Here is a 15,941-nt window from a genome sequence, read left to right on the forward strand (position 1 = left end):
CGATTAGGGTACATGCGGTTCAACGATGAACAGTTTTACATCAAATGGAAGAAATGTGTAGAAATATAGTCACAGAGCAGCCTAGGCAACTGTCCCCCCGTGTCTTTCCTTAAGGAAAGAAGAGTCTGTGAGACTGTGCCTTTCTGGGACTCTGTTCCATCCTTGTGTTTACACCTTATGTCTCTCTGTCTGGTCCCTAAAAGATGGTTTGCAGCCAAAGACGGGTAGGATATCTCACGGGAGATACAACCTAAGCCAGGCATAACCGAGTGGAGACCCCCAATGAGCTGCCTTAGAAAAATATGGGAAGGGGCCTTGCCTCCCCTTCCCCCTGCCTGGGAAAAGCTGTTGCCGGTTCTGGCTTTTCCCTGGCACCTGTTTGTGAGAGAAGTCATGAGAGCGATAAAGATCAGCTCTCTCTGCTTAGCTCAACGGAGCTGTTACAATATGAGAGACTTGACACTGAAAATGTACATACCTTAGGTAAGACATCGTGGGAACTTGTGCTTGGGCTGTTTACACACAAAGGGTGATTGGAATAAACATTTTTCTGCTATGATGTATGAGTCTCAGAGACCGTGTAAGAAACAATGTTACTTTCCTGTATTTGTATACCTATCAATAAAAACCTCCAGTCGGCCATATTCTGGGCTCCAGTCCTCTGAGACTGAGAGACCCCTGGCCTTTGGAGAGATTTAACTACATTAAGTCTTTGTTTGTTTCTTTCTTAAAAACTTAACTCAAGCCACCACTTCTCGCACCCTCACTGCCCGTGTTGCGCTGGACGCGACATAGAAACACAGGGTTGAGCTTCAGGGCCCCTCGATGTCAGGAAGTTTTAATTAACGTCCAGAAACAAATTACTTCAAAACTCTGAGGTGGTTTTTATCAGTATGTAGACAGAACAGGCACTGCTATCTGTAATCACTGATCTTTAGTGTTGAAACTGTAGCATATGTATGTGACTACCCTCGTGATTTGTGCTTTTGTAAGAAAATGAGGAAAGCTCGTTATTCTCTCTTGGTTACTGACTAAGTCAGAGAAGCTGAAGCACCGTTTCCGTTCTCATTTTCCCCTTTTGGTCACAAATCAATCCAGAGGACGCACTGACTGTTTTGATCGTCATCTGGTTCCACGAGGCTGGGAAGGCTCGTTCCTAGGAAGTGAATTGCAGTTATGTTAGATGTTACTCGGCGTTTCTCTTTTGACCAATGAGGAGGAAGAGCCTTTTATTAGATAACTTGGAATGTGAGCATGGGCCAAATAGTTGTGGTTTTAAGAATGGCTTCCCCGTGGTGTTTAGTCAGGTATAGATCTGACAGCTAATGAGGAAAAATGCTCTGAATCATTTCTAATCTATGGGCTATCGTGATCTGAGTTCTATTATTTCTGTTGTGCCTCTTCCTTCTGCATCTATTATAACATTTATATAATACAAAGAGAGACAATAACAATAATCCAATAGCAAATACTTGACTTACAGTATGTGACTAAAAGTTACGTTAATAGTGGGAAAAGCCAGTGGGTAGCTAGTAAAGAATCATCATAATAATGAATGATTAGAGTGTCATTTGCTAACAAAGAAGAAAGATTAGCCAGTTCCTAAACTAGCTTGTCTCTATTTATTCGGGGCGTGAAAGGGGAGGTGTCTTGAAAGGCATACAAGGTGTAATCACAAAATACAGTGAATGTTTAAGTGAAAAACAAATTATTACAGTAAAAGACACATTGCCATTAATCGCCCTAAAAATCACTTCTGGTACGGCAATTTCTGTCAAATAAAAACATTATGGTGTGTCCTCATCCACCTTATTCACCCGATCTGGCAACATGCGACTTCTGGCTCTTCCCCAAAGTCAAAATGACCATGAAAGGTAAATGTTTTGAATCAATTCAGGACATCGAGGCAGCCATGACAGTGCAACTAAGAACACTCGTGAAAGAGGACCTCCAGAACTGCTTCAGAAAGTGGTAAGAACGATGGAATAAATGTGTTTGAAGCGAGAAAGAGAGTATTTTGAGGGGGATTAATGGAAATGTGTCTTTTACTGTAATAAAGTTTTAAAATGTAAACATTCACTCTTTTTTTTTTATCACCTTTCGTATATACGTACCAACTCCTCTTTATTCATTCTTCCATCTATGGACACCCAGGCTGCCTTCACACCTTGGCCATTGTAAACAATGTTGCAATGAACATATGGATGCACACATCCCCTCAAAGTAGTATTTGGGGTTTCTTCGGATAAATACCTGAAATAAGATTACAGGTTCCTTCATTGTCTCTTGTTATAAGCTTTGTTTTAAAATCTATTTTGTCTACTACCCCAGCTTTTTGTTTGTTTCCATTTTCATGAAATATCTTTTTCCATCCATTTGCTTTCTATCTGTGTGTGCGTTTGTCAGTCTGAAGTGAATCTCTTATAGGCAGCATATGTAAGGTTTATGTTTTCTTATCCATTCGCCCTCCTATGTCTTTTGATTGAAGCATTTAATACATTTACATTTATAGTAATTGATGATAGATATGTAGCTATTGCCGTTTTATTATTCATATTTTTTATCTTTTCTCCTTTTATTCCCATCTTACAGCAGTCCCTCTAAGATTCCTTGTAATACTTGTTTGGTGGTAATGAACTCTTTTACATTTTTCTCATCTGGGAAGCTCTTTATCTGTCCTTTGATTTTAAATGATAGTCTTGCTGGGTCGAGTGCTCTTCGTTGTATGTCCTTGTTTTTCATCATGTTGAATATTTTGTGCCCGTTCCTTTTAGCCTGCAAAGTTTCTGTTGAGAAATCAGCTGACAGTTTTATGGGAGCTCCCTTATAAATTACTAGTGCCTTTCTCTTGTTGCTTTTAAGATTCTCTGCTTGTCTTTAACCTTTGCCATTTTAATTATGATGTGTCTCGGTGTGGGGCTGTTTGGGTTCATCTTGTTTGGGACTTGCTGAGCTTCCCGGGCTTGTGTGTCTATTTCCTTCATCAGCTTAGCAAAGTTTTCTGTCATTATTTCTTCAAATAAGTTCTCAATCCTTTGCTTTCTTCTCATTCTGGTACCCCTACTATGTGAACGTTGTTATGCTTGATGTTGTTCTGGAGGCCTCTTAAACTATCCTCATTTGTCTTTTTATTCTTTTTTCTTTTTGCTATTCCGATTCGGTATTTTCTGCTACCTAGTCTTTCAAATTACTGATTCAATCCTCTGCTTCATCTAGTCTGCTGGGGATTCCTTCTAGTGTATTCTTCATTCGCTTATTGTATTCTTCACTTGTAAGTGGATCATTTTTATGGTTTCTATGTCCTTTTTTTATGCTTGCTATCTCTTTGTTGGAGTTCTCACTAAGTTCCTTGAGCATCCTTATAACGAGTGTTTTGAACTCTGTCTCTGATAGGCCCTTGCCTCCATCTCATTTAGTTCTTTTTCTGGAGTTCTCGCCTGTTCCCTCATTTGGAACATATTTCTTTGTTTCCTCATTTTGGCTGCCTCTTTATGTTTGTTTCTGGAAACAAAGAAATGTGTTCCAAATGAGGGAACAGGAGAAAACTCCAGAAAAAGAACTAAATGAGATGGAGGCAAGGACCTATCAGAGACAGAGTTCAAAACACTGGTTATAAGGATGCTCAAGGAACTTAATGAGAACTTCAACAAAGAGATAGCAAGCATAAAAAAGGACATTGAAACCATAAAATGGTTCCTATTAGGTAGATCTGCTATGTCTCCCCGTCTTGGCCAGATGGTCTTATATAGTAGGTGCCCTGTGGGGCCCAGTGGCACAGTCTCCCTGGTCACCTGCTCCAAGTCCTCCAAGAGCTTCCCTTGTGTGGGTTGTATGTGCCCTCCTCTTATACTTGAGCCTTGATTGTTATTGGCACATCAGTGGATGGGATTGTCCCTCAGGCTGACTGGCTGTGGGGTTTGGCCACATCCACAGCTGACAGCTTACCCCTCTGAGTGGGATTCACCCCAATGGGCTCTGGTGCCTGTTGAGACTGCCCTTTTTGTATGTTACTTGTGCGGCTAATTGGGCAGTTCTTTGCTGTGGTGTGAAGCCAACCTCCAAGTATGTTGGTTCTGGAGCCTCTTGAGGGGAGCTCCGGTGCAGGCCCAGGTCACCTACTGCCTGTGACCAGCCAGGGGCTACCTGGTAGGAGCTACAAAGCAATCTACAGTTGTTTGCTGCCTGTGCTAAATAGTGTGGGAGAGGCCACACTATAAACTGACGATATCTGCCACCAGTACTGGGCCTGGCATAGCTCCCAACAAGCCAGCACACCCTGAAGCCTGCTGCCAACAGCCAGCTCCCTTAGTTCAGTCACTGTGGTACACAAATTGGCTAAGGTAGGGTCCCAGAGTCACTAGCTTGGGAAGAGTTCTTATCAATAGACTAATGTACATTCTGGTTTGTTGCCAGTTCTCAGCCTGGAACTACTCAGCAAAAGTCTCAGAGCAGACCAAAACCAGTTACTGCCTGCCTGAGGCCTGTGACCCTGATAGTTTTACAAGAAACAGTGCAGTGTGGTAGGGCTGGCTCCTTACCAAAGAAGTGCCTCTGGTAGGTCAGGGTTCCAGGGAATAAGCAACATGGAGCAGTGGAGCTCACCAAACCAATTCAGATTCAGAGTAGGCCATGGGCATGGGAGCAGGGCTCAGCATAGGAAAGATGGTGCTCGCCTGCTGGCTGCATGGGAGGAGGGCCCACCACAGGGAAAATGGTGACTGCCTCTCCTGTCATCGCCCTGAATCCACACAACACAGTCCCTCCCATATGTCTCCAATGCCCCCTGAGTCACTGTCCCTCCACTAGAGCCCAGGGTGAGTTTCTGCAAGTGAGTGAGTCTGTGTGTGTGGGCCCTTTAAGAGGACATCTGGGTTTCTTGCAGCCTTCCACGCCACTTGGACTGTCAGAATCCCCACTGTTTTTTACAGCCAGATATTGTGGGGGCTCCTCTTCCTGGCACCAGTATACTGGGCTGGGGAGCCTGGCGTGGGGCTGGAGTCCCTTGCTCCTCCAGGGGGAACCTTCATGGTCAAGATATCCCTCTCGGTTCTCAACTGCCACATGGAGATTTGGGGCCTGTCCGGTCCACATTTCTGCCCCTCTTCCGTGTTTCCCCGAAAATAAGACCTAACCGGAAAATGAGCCCTAGCATGATTTTTAATAAGATATCCCCTGACAATAAGCCCTAATGCATATTTTGGAGCAAAACTTAATATAAGACCCGGTCTTATTTTGGGGGAAACACGGTACCAGGCTTGAGGTGGCTTCTTTATAGTCGTAGTTATAAAACTTCTGTTCAGCTGGACTTCAGATGGTTCCCCAGATTGATTGCTCTATAAGTTAGTTGCAATTTTAACGTGTTCATGGAAGGAGGAAGACATGACACTATCTTGGCTGTCTCTCTGGCCATGTTTCTTATAATAAAAACAGACTCCTCTGTTTGCTGTGCGTATGGGTTTCCTTATTGGCCCAATTTGTTACTTAATTGTTGTAGTTGTAAATTCATAATTCTTGTGACTTTATCTTTTTCCTTCTTCTGAATGGTTTTAGATAGCTGATTGGCTAAATCTCCTAATTCATTATATGTATTGTGGCCCAGCCTAAATCACACCATGCTATAAAAAGTGAAAAGTTCTTCATCTAGCCCATTTTAAAATGTTGAATTCATAGAGTCAATTTGGTGACTCCGAAGGCTAGCAGGTCCCATTCTCAAATATTGTTTAAAGGTCTTTTCAAACCTCTCAAAGGAATCAAGTACAGTTTCAACTGGCTGCTTTTTGCATTGCTGGATCCTAGCCCAATCGACAGGTTCAGGAAATATTTCAGGGATGTGATTATGTAAGCAGTTAGCAATTTCACAGCTTTTCTCTATCAACTTAACATGCTTTACAAAATCCTCTAAGGGGTTTTTCCCCTCTGCCTTAGCTAACCATTCTGTTCCTTTGCTGTCAGAGACCAGCACGTGCAATAATTGATATAAATTAATGGGTACAAAACCAGAATATCCTGATTCATAAGCCTTAATTGTTAAATCAAATTCTCTTGCAAATCCAACAGGATGTTAAAAGGGATCTGGGAAATCTTTGGTTAATTTTTTTAGTTCTGTTCTTGTCCAAGGGACGTAAGTATGTATGTGCTCCCTTTTTCCTATGACTGGCTTTTCTTTGAAAGGTGCTATTATAATTTCCTCCTCAATAGGCTCTTTAAGTTCTACAATTTTTTCAGATGGTTCCTGTAATTTGGAGGAAGTTGGAGGGAGAGGAGGAGGAAGAGGAGGGGGAAAGATTGGAAAAAGAGAGTTGTTAGGGGGAGGATAGAGTGGAGCAGGGGAGTGAGAAGGATAAGAGGTTTGGTGGTTGTTGGCTTTGGAAGCCTTTTTACCTTCCAAGACAGTCTCTAATATTTTCTTATTTATTTCCTGTATTGAGGCAAAATTTTCATTTTGATGGTTTGAGAGACCAACTAAAATATGCTTCCCATTCCTTCTGCCTAAGTTTATAGCCAGCTTTTTCTAGTTGAGCATGCAGATATACTGACTTTGGTACCTCAAATGTTTCCCATTTGGGCTATTTGCTCCATTTACATAAATACTTGCAAGTAGAAGCTCTGTACATATTATACGTGAACACTGCCAGAGTGTCAGTGGGAGCCTGCCCTTCTTGGGGTTTGTCAGCTTTCAAAGCTCAATTTTCCATATTTCTTTTTAGTTTCTTTATTAAGGTCTGTGCAGTCAGAGCAATTTCTAAGGATTTTTATGTAGTGGGTCAAGTGTGCTGCTCGTGAGCTTATTCCTTCAAGGTGTCATCCTTGAGCTTTCTCTGCTGTTATGTGGCTGGGTTTCTCCCTCCAGGGTCTACAAACTACCATGGGTGCTCAGAACACTTGGATGACCATGCCTTATGTGTTTCCCAGACAAGCCTTCCTTTAATTCAAATGGTCTTCAGGGGATTACCTATGGGGAAATTCACATCATGGAGAGACTCCCCGACACTTCAAATAGGTCCCCAGTTATTTATGATGACTGAATTCTCCCATTGTCATAGGCATTGTTCAGATGCACAATTTTAATTTTCAAACCCAATAATCAGGCAGCCTGCCCCTTCACTCCCCATTCCTCCCTGGCTTCCTTCCCAAGGAGACACTTTTGTTTTTTTTAATTGGGGAAGGGGAACAGGACTTTATTGGGGAACAGTGTGTACTTCCAGGACTTTTTTTTTCCAAGTCAAGTTGTTGTCCTTTCAATCTTAGTTGTGAGGGCGCAGCTCGGATCCAGGTCCAGTTGCCATTGCTAGTTGCAGGGGCGCAGCCCACATCCTTTGTGGGAGTCGAACCGGCAACCTTGTGGTTGAGAGGATGCGCTCCAACCAACTGAGCCACTGGGCCGGCCCCCAAGGAGACACTCTTAATTCTCATTCTAGGATTGCCTAACAACCCAAATAAAAGTCAAGACCTACAACCGAATCAGGAGGTCCAGATCCAGAGGGCTCACCCAGTATACCCAAAGAAAGACTTGGAATCAGAGGGACACATCGCAGCTGTGTTGGTACCCAGCGCCGAGTCCAGTCAAATATCAGGCGGTCCAGGTAGGCTCACAAAAGTTCCTGCCGACTACACCAAGTAAATGTCAATGAAAAGAAAGTGAATCCTTGAAACTATTGGAAAGATTTTTATTTGGGGGGCTTACTGAGAACTATTAGCCCAAGAGCAGAGCTTCAAGAAGTCTTGAAATAGTGCTCTCACTTTGGAAAAGTGGGGGATGCTTATACAAGCAGAGGAATAAGTAGGAAGTACTTCTGCTGCATTTGGACTTTCAGTGAGGGTACACACAGTTCAAAAATTAGCAGTTTTACATCAAATGGAAGAAATGCATAGAAAAGATAAGGTCGAGTTGCATTGCCCCCCTGGAGTCAGGAAGTATTAATTATGGTCTGCAAACAATTAAGTTACTTCAAAACTCTTTGAGATGATTTTTATCAAGATGTAGAAAGAACAAGCACTGTTTCTATAATCATTGATCTTTAGTGTTGAAACCATAGCAGATAAATGTGACTACCCCTAGGACTTGTGTCTTAGTAAGAAAATGTCGGAATCTTTCTTGGTCTTTCTTGATTACTGTGTCAGACAAACTGAAGCACCCTTCGGTGTCTCAGCCTCAGGTCTGTTTAGTCAACTCATTACTGCACCATTTATAAATTAGATGAAATAAGACTCATTATGTTCAATCAAGTATGAAACTTAGAGGAAACTTGGGCTTTTTATTACCCCATGGAAATTTTTAACTAAAAAATACAACTATTTATGGTACTTATCAACACAAATTTTATTTTTATCATCAATTCCAAAGTGATACGCTATTAAAGTAAGAAAACTAAATAGACATATTTTGAAACAGGACATGGCAACAATTTCTAAATTCTTGGAATATATACAGGACCACTTTGTTAAAATAACACACCAGGGATAGAATATATTGTTAACAAAGAAGATAATAATCTTTCAATACCTATGAGGATGCAAGAAATCTCCATTTTTCACAAGATAAAAGTGATATTCTTATGACATGCTTATTTTCACCTTATCAAAACAGTCTTTGAATAAGTTTTATATTGCAGAATTATGTCTTTTCCCATGGCTGCATCCCCTTTATTGCCGCCTTAAAATATTTTTAAAGTTATGAAGACTGGACTTTTAAGGCTCTGTTTGAGAATTTAATTAGGTGACTTTAAATTATAAAAAATAGGCAAGCAGAGATCAGTTTTATTGGTAGAAATGGAAAAAAGGTAGAATTTACCTCATTACAGTGAAAAAGGAGACTACTCACTTTTTCTTCTACTCACCTTATTCAACCTGAAAACACAGACAAGAATTAAGAATTCTATAGCCGGGTAATTGCTTTTCCCTCACAAATCACATTGGCTTGCTACTTCTCATTGTTTCTCCAATTTTTCAACAATAGATTTGTTTCTAAGTAGTCTCAGAATTTCTTTCCCTTTCACAAACTTGCACAAGTTTGTGCTGTTCTACCAGCTTATGGGGTTTCCCTCTATTGAAGACGTTCTGTTGCCTGCTTCCAGTTGATAACTTATTCAAATACCTCCTTATTCAGATGCGCCAAACATTTTGAGCCAACCTAAACCAACCAGGTCATGCAGCTCTTTGTTCATTCTGTCAATCATAGTAAACATAAAAAAAGTTTACTATATGGCTATCCTCCACAAGGGCACTATCAAGATACAGTAATAGCAATATCAGACCATAATCTACCACACAAACAGTTACACTAACTACACTTTTTTAAAATTAATAGACTTTTTTAAAAATAGCCATTTTAGGTTTACAAAAAAACTGAACAGAAAATAGAGTCCCACTCTGTGTTCTTTCAGGTGATTGTTCTGACCACCACCTCCCACGAGAGGTGTCACATTTAAGGCAAATGTTCCAGATGCAAGCTTCTCTTACTCTTACTGTTGACGTAAGGCAACCAGAAACCTTCTTTCTTGGGGCGGCCGGTTAGCTCAGTTGGTTAGAGCACGATGGTTCGATCCCTGCATGGGCCAGTGTGAGCTGCACCCTCCACCACTACATTGAAACAACTACTTGCCTTGGAGCTGATGAGTCCTGGAAAAATACACTTAAACTATATAATAAAAAAAAATAAAAAGAAGAAAGAAAGAAGGAAGGAAGGAAGGAAGGAAGGAAGGAAGGAAGGAAGGAAGGAAGGAAGGAAGGAAAGAAAGAAGGAAGGAAGGAGGAAGGAAAGAAAGAAGAAAGAATGAAAAAGAATCACACCTGGGGGAGAGAGAGAGAGAGAGAGAGAAAGGTTGGGGCCCTAGGGTGTTGAGGGTTCAATCTTTATTGGTGAATTTAAAACATAAGAGCAGGAATCTAAAGTGAGGCAAGAGAAAAAACAAGTGGCCCAAATTGTCAGTTAACACAATCGACCAAAGTCTCTGTGCAAAACAAAGTGAGGGTGTGCGTGGCTTTTTATCTAGTCTTGTGGCTGGTGTTGTGTTTATTCTAGACAGCCCTCTTTGAAGTGGATGCTTTAGGTCAGACACTCACATTACAAAAAGAAAAGCCAAATGCCAGGCCTTACAATGCACTGCCCCAGCCTCTGTTGCCAAGCTGCCTTACCAAAAGTTGATTTTCTTTGATATCTTTCTTCAATTTCTTCCATGTTTTCTCTGGGGGAAACATCTTTCTGCTCCAAGGAGAAACCAGAAAATTATGAAACAGGCAAGGGGATAATAGGATTTGAATAACTGCTAGAGAGTAGACAACAGGACAGGGATTCCTCAAAAGGAGTGGCCTAGACATCAAGACTCCCCTTCTCATTTCTGTGTCACCTTCCCCACCTCCACTCCACAGCCAGGGGCAGGGTCCTGACCTGGCATAGGCCCCAGGTAAGGATGCAGCTAAGTGACCTACCCAGGGGGCAGACCAGGTGCACAGCAGGGAGCACAACTCTCCAGCTGGTGCCCGATGCCCAGTGAGGCTGTGGACCAAATGAAGGCCAATAAGGAGGACCCAGAGCCGGGCAAGGGGCTGCCCAGCCACGAACTCAGCCGCATTCCAAGTGGTGGGGCGCCCAACAGTGTCACTAGCCACTGAACAGTGACACCAACATGGCCATTGGAACAGAAACTTTTGGGCCTATTAGATTTAACCAAAGCTTAAAATAAATACCCATGAGTACACACTGGTATGAATAAACAGTTGGGGAAGAAGAGACAAATTTCCAATGGAAAAGAATTCCATATGACTTTCGTAGATGTGGTTCCCTCAGAGACAGCATAACTTTCCACTCCCTAAGTATTGGCTGCACATGATGACTCAGTTCCAAAAGGTACAGTATGGAAATGGGTGGTTCGGGGGAGGAGTAACTTCAAACTAGAGAATCCTGAAAGCACTACCGTAGCCAGGTGATCCACATCATAGTCATCAGTGGTAAATCATATTGATAGTATGTATCTTTGATACAATGAGATAGAATTGCACTTTACCTCTGTGGTTCCTCCCCAAACCAGTAACCCTAGTCTAATCATGAAAACCACACCACACAAATTCCAATAGAGGGGCATTCTACAAAACACCAGTACCACATAGAGCCATTAAGGTCATCAACATGTTGCAAAGACAGTAAAGAGTTTCCATCTTTCACCCAGTTTCCCCTAGTGTTGACATCTTACATAAATCTAATACAATTGTTGAAACCAGGAAACTAACATTGACGTGATACTAGTAACTAATCTACAGACCTTATTTTAATTTTGCCAATTGCCCCCTAATGTCCACTTTTTGCTCAGGATCCAATTCCAGAATCCCAAGTGCATTTGATCAATGTGACTCCTTTGTGCCCTTCCATCTGGTGGAATAGTGTTCTGTTTTCTTTCTTTCTTTAAACGTTGGAGTAACTTTTCTCTTTTTATTTTATACGTTAGGTGCAATTTAGATGAGGGTCTTCAGGAGGGGTGGGGGGGTAAGTGCATCCCTGGTGGTCCACCTGTCCCGGTGTCATGGAGGTCAAAGGAAAAGCCAGAGTTGGTTTCACTATGTGTCGGAGCCTGCCGACTAGACGAACGGTTCCTGAAGTGGGGAGTGAGGATTGAGAAAAAAATAGACAAGAGACAAAGATGGGATCGGGAGGGCGAGCAGTTCTAATTAGACTGCTGCGCCTACTTTATTTTTCAGCTTTCTTTTATACACACAAAAACAAGAAGGTTACATAAAGCAGCTAAGGCAGCAAGTACAGATTAGTTATGTTTTCTCAAAGTTTGGCCCTGACTGTTCTTAGACCTTCAGATATTTTCCCATTCCCAGGGTAGCAGGTGTCTGTTTGTTCTTTATGCTTATCGGAGTTCCCCTTAGTGATCCTCCCAAACTCTGCTTGAAGTTACATTTTCTTAACCCTTAATGCTCCGGCTCCCTACAACTATGGATCTCAGAGCCAGGGCCAGGCTGAAGTTGGAGGGGAGGAGTGTGGTGAGGATTGAGGGGTTGGACGGGGGGGACATGGGCATTGGTGCCGTCCTTCCTCCGGAGGGGAGGCCTCCAACCTCCTCGCACCTGAAGGGGACCCCTGCCCAGGACCTGAGGAGAAAAGCCTCAGGATCTGGACGGAGAGGCCCGGCCCTTCCAAACATTTCCTCCGGCTCTCATGTTTCTAGGTGGGGGCAGTGAAAGCTAGGGGGAGACGCCCCGGAGCCAGCTGAAGTTCACGCAAACCCTCACCTCTGCCTGGACCGGGACACGCGCACGTGGGTCCCACGGGTCGCCCCTCCCCCAGTGGAGACTCTCATCTTCCCAACGCTGACCCGAGTCTAAGTCCACTTCACTACAGCTCACGCCCTCTTTCCAAAGAGCTCCTGGGCTTTCTGTCACAGTCCTTTGCTGCCTCTTACTTAATGAGACATCCATGAACGCGCCTTAAGCGGGGGGTGCTACCTGACAATGAAACACACGCACACATGGACAGACGTACACGCGCAGTCACACAGACGCTCTAGTGTGTTCAGCGCTGTCTACTACTCCTCTCTGCCCCAAAACGGATCCTCAAATGAGAATATTTGTTTTGAAGAGAAGACCCGAGACAGAGACTAGAGAGGGGGTAGGGCTTGAAGTGAACCTGCACGGGTTTAGAAGACTCCCGAGCACGGGCGTGACAACACTGCCACCTTGTGACTGAGTGCTGCCCTGCGACCCGATCGACTGGATACAGGGTTGTTGAGCGGGGGGGGGGGGGGGGGGGGGGGGAAGCAAGTGAGCGATGAAAGGTCACGGGGAAGTGGCCGTGGTGAAAACGTCCCCCTCTTAGGAGCTGGGGGAGACATGACCGATCCCGAAAACACCGGGGGACAGTACGTTGAAAGGTGAATCGTCCAGACTTGCAAAAGACCGTGATCATCCGTGTAGGCGTGTCAGGCAAGCGCCGTTCCGACTCTTCGTGGTCGTTCACCAAGTACTTGCGAGGCGTTCTCCGTGTTTTCGGTGCTAGTGCACTAGATGAATAATTCGGGGTTTTTCTGTCGTCCACGTTTTAAATTCGGAATGGGAGAGGTTTTAACGTTTTGACCCCCATGGTTTGAATGTTGCGGAAATATCTCCCCCCTCCCTCCCTTCACAAGGATGATTGGAACATGGCTGTCTTCGGTGTCGGTTTCGGCCGGCACGGTCATTTCACGATCCTGCACTACCCTGCCAGACACGAGGACTGGGGACCATGCGTGTGTGTAGACGTTACCTGTCTGGCTTCAACCGGCAAAGGTGGAGCGTGGGGTAGGCCGTCCGGCGATGCGCGGCGAACATCCCGATCTGAGAGGCGTTCGCAGACAAAAGTTTCAAAGGCGGGGGGTCGCTTCCGCTGCCTGGGCATCTGCCTCCCGCTGCGCCCTAGGCATGAGACGCGGGTTCCGCGTCGCCTCGGGACGAGGCCGGACTCCCTGCCAGTCTGTCGGTCGGTCGGCCGCGCGCGTCCCGGCCGCTGCGGAGATCCCGATCCGTCCTACCTTCCAGCTGTGGCGCTGGGAGTCGGGCGCTAGCTGCCTCGGCGGCGGGGCGCTCTTCCTCTGGCCTCCGGGAGAGGTCGACCGAGAGGAGCGGGCCGAGGTGGGTGGGGCCTGTCCTGTTTTCTTATAGTCGGTATTTATCTATTTAGGACCCACTAATTATAGGACCAAACTAGTGACCAAAGTTGTTTGCATCTCCTCTGTGATCCAGTGTCCATGCTCTGACCCTCTGCCTTCATCTACTCTATGCACCAAGCCAGTATTTCTCCTGCCTGGAGGACTCAGCCATAGCAACCTGAGACTATGCCTCACCAGTAAAAACTGCAAGGTAGTTGTAAATTGGATTCCAGTGTCTGGATGCCTGAGAATTACGAAGTTGTTCTTTTCAGGTTAAGATGTTGTAATTAACAAGGTATTGACAGCCTTGTGAAAGGGAACAAACAGAGTTCTTCAGTTAATCAGTGAGGGGAGAAACAACTAGAAAGCTATGAGTATCAAGATGGATCAAACTGCAAACTAAGTCTAATTACCGGTGGCTAAATAGCGAGCTCTGCACTGAGTCAAACTGCAAACTAGCTAAGTCTAACTGCATTATTGATTTCCTGAATTTCACCCTTACATTTATATGTATATAAATACATAAAATTTATAGAAAAATACAAACAGTATGTTGTAAACACAGTAATCATTGGGGAGGGGAAGAGGTATAATGAATATGTCAACTCTTACTGTATAATCTCTAGTTCTCAACAGATGGAACAGTTTTCAATAAAATGTATGTATGCTGTATGTATTGTTATTTTAAGCACTAGCTGAAGATTGAGAAAGATAGACCAAGAGAGAAAGAGTGACAGGAGAGAAGAGTCACAGAGACAGGATAGAGACAGAGCAAAGGACTTCAGCAACAGAAAATGCAGCTGGAGAGAGGTTGGGGGAAGGGCAGAGATCTTGTGTTTGGCATTGGCAGTGGCTGACCTGCCTCTAGAGCTGGCCTGGAACAAAGCTCTCTAGTTCCTCTCTTGTCTGGGGACAGTCCATACTGGCAATAGGATTTCTCACTCCAGGAGGCTTTTCCCCTGACCACTGGAGCTGTGCAGAGCTGACTGGACAGCTTTCCCACTTCCTACCTACAACCTGGAGCTGGGACTCCACACTGTCCCTCCAGCCAGACTCCGAAAACAGAGGCAAACTATGTTCTTCCATCCTAAGCGCTGGTGAAACTGTCCCTGGCATGAAGACTTACTTGACTTGAGTGGAACGTAAGTCAATTAGACAAAGAGATGTAGGTCCCAGTCCTCCGTGGGAATGTGCCTTGCAAAGCCCTGCAGTGAGGCTCCCTGAGGCTGAGGAGTGATAGGTGCCTGAGGCATTTGAAATTCTTACAACACACACTAGCTCAGGCTGCAATCTACAGACTAGACTGGCGAGAGTCTTTCCCAACAATTTCTCAGCGTGAAGGCAGAGGGCAAGACTCCCTGGCCAGGAAGGGCAGATGAGGCCACTCAGAGACAGATGATTCTATCTGTGGGCACATCACCCTCCTACCAGGCTTCAAAGCCCTCAGACCCAAAATGCACGTCACACCCTTGTTTAGGAAACCAGCAAAGCAGTTCAAATAAGGAAGCAGTCCAGGTCTGACTAGCTTAGCCCACAATTTACAAGCAAAAAGTCAAAGAACCATTTTTTAAAATCAGCACACAATTAACACGGTGCTTGTATTCAGAATTGTTTTCTGTTGAATTGTATCATGATGAGATAGGACACGCAGAGCTGTGGTCTCCAAAGCCATCAGGGCACCCTGCTCCCCACCCCACCCCGAATCCCAGGGCCAGGCTGACCCAGGATCCTCTCTGAGCTGCTGCAGGAATCATCAGCTCTAGTCACTCTGCGTCTCTCTTCAACTGGGAAGACAGAGAGAAGGACTTTGAGAGACTGGGGTTGAGGGAGACCTAGACACAGAGCAGGTGATGAGAATCTGGGACGAGGTGGAGAGAAGGAGGACAGAGCAGCAACCCTACTGGGAGGACCAGACATGGCAACTCCTTCCCCTGCTGTGTCCACACTCCCTCCTCCAGCCTGAGCACAGCAGGGGCTCCCCTCTGGGGCTTTCCTTCAGGACAGTGTTACTGAATCCAAGGTAACAAACAGGACAGTGTTACTGAATCCAAGGTAACAAACATCAGAGTTTGGAGTAAAGAAAGGTTTATTGGTCGAGAAGGCGCAAAGTGAGGAGATGGGAGACCTAGTCGCGCTTCCTGGCCTAGGTTAAGGGTTTTCAAGCAGTTAGGGGAACAGGTATGCAGACATGCTGGTGGGCAAGTTTTAACTGGAACTTGGCCATTTATTGTAAGGAGCGTCAACACCGGATCTTCCTGGACATCAGGCCCTTTACTTGTGAAAGAGTTCCAGTGTTCAGCTTCCGATTACATCCTGGTC

The 15,941-nt window shown here is 44.6% G+C and overlaps 1 long non-coding RNA gene across 1 annotated transcript; it reads right to left on the bottom strand.

Annotated features, from left to right (window-relative positions):
* Positions 1-8,295: 8,295 nt before the first annotated feature.
* Positions 8,296-14,158, bottom strand: LOC141567431 (uncharacterized). The gene is made up of 2 exons (XR_012490011.2): positions 13,241-14,158; positions 8,296-10,204 (listed from the first exon to the last, which is right to left on the bottom strand). It is a non-coding gene; the product is annotated as an uncharacterized LOC141567431 (long non-coding RNA).
* Between the last annotated feature and the right edge of the window lie 1,783 nt (positions 14,159-15,941).

The sequence above is a fragment of the Rhinolophus sinicus genome, chromosome 8, assembly GCF_057876585.1.
Source record: "Rhinolophus sinicus isolate RSI-liver-muscle chromosome 8, RSI-T2T, whole genome shotgun sequence".
NCBI classification, from domain to species: domain Eukaryota; kingdom Metazoa; phylum Chordata; class Mammalia; order Chiroptera; family Rhinolophidae; genus Rhinolophus; species Rhinolophus sinicus.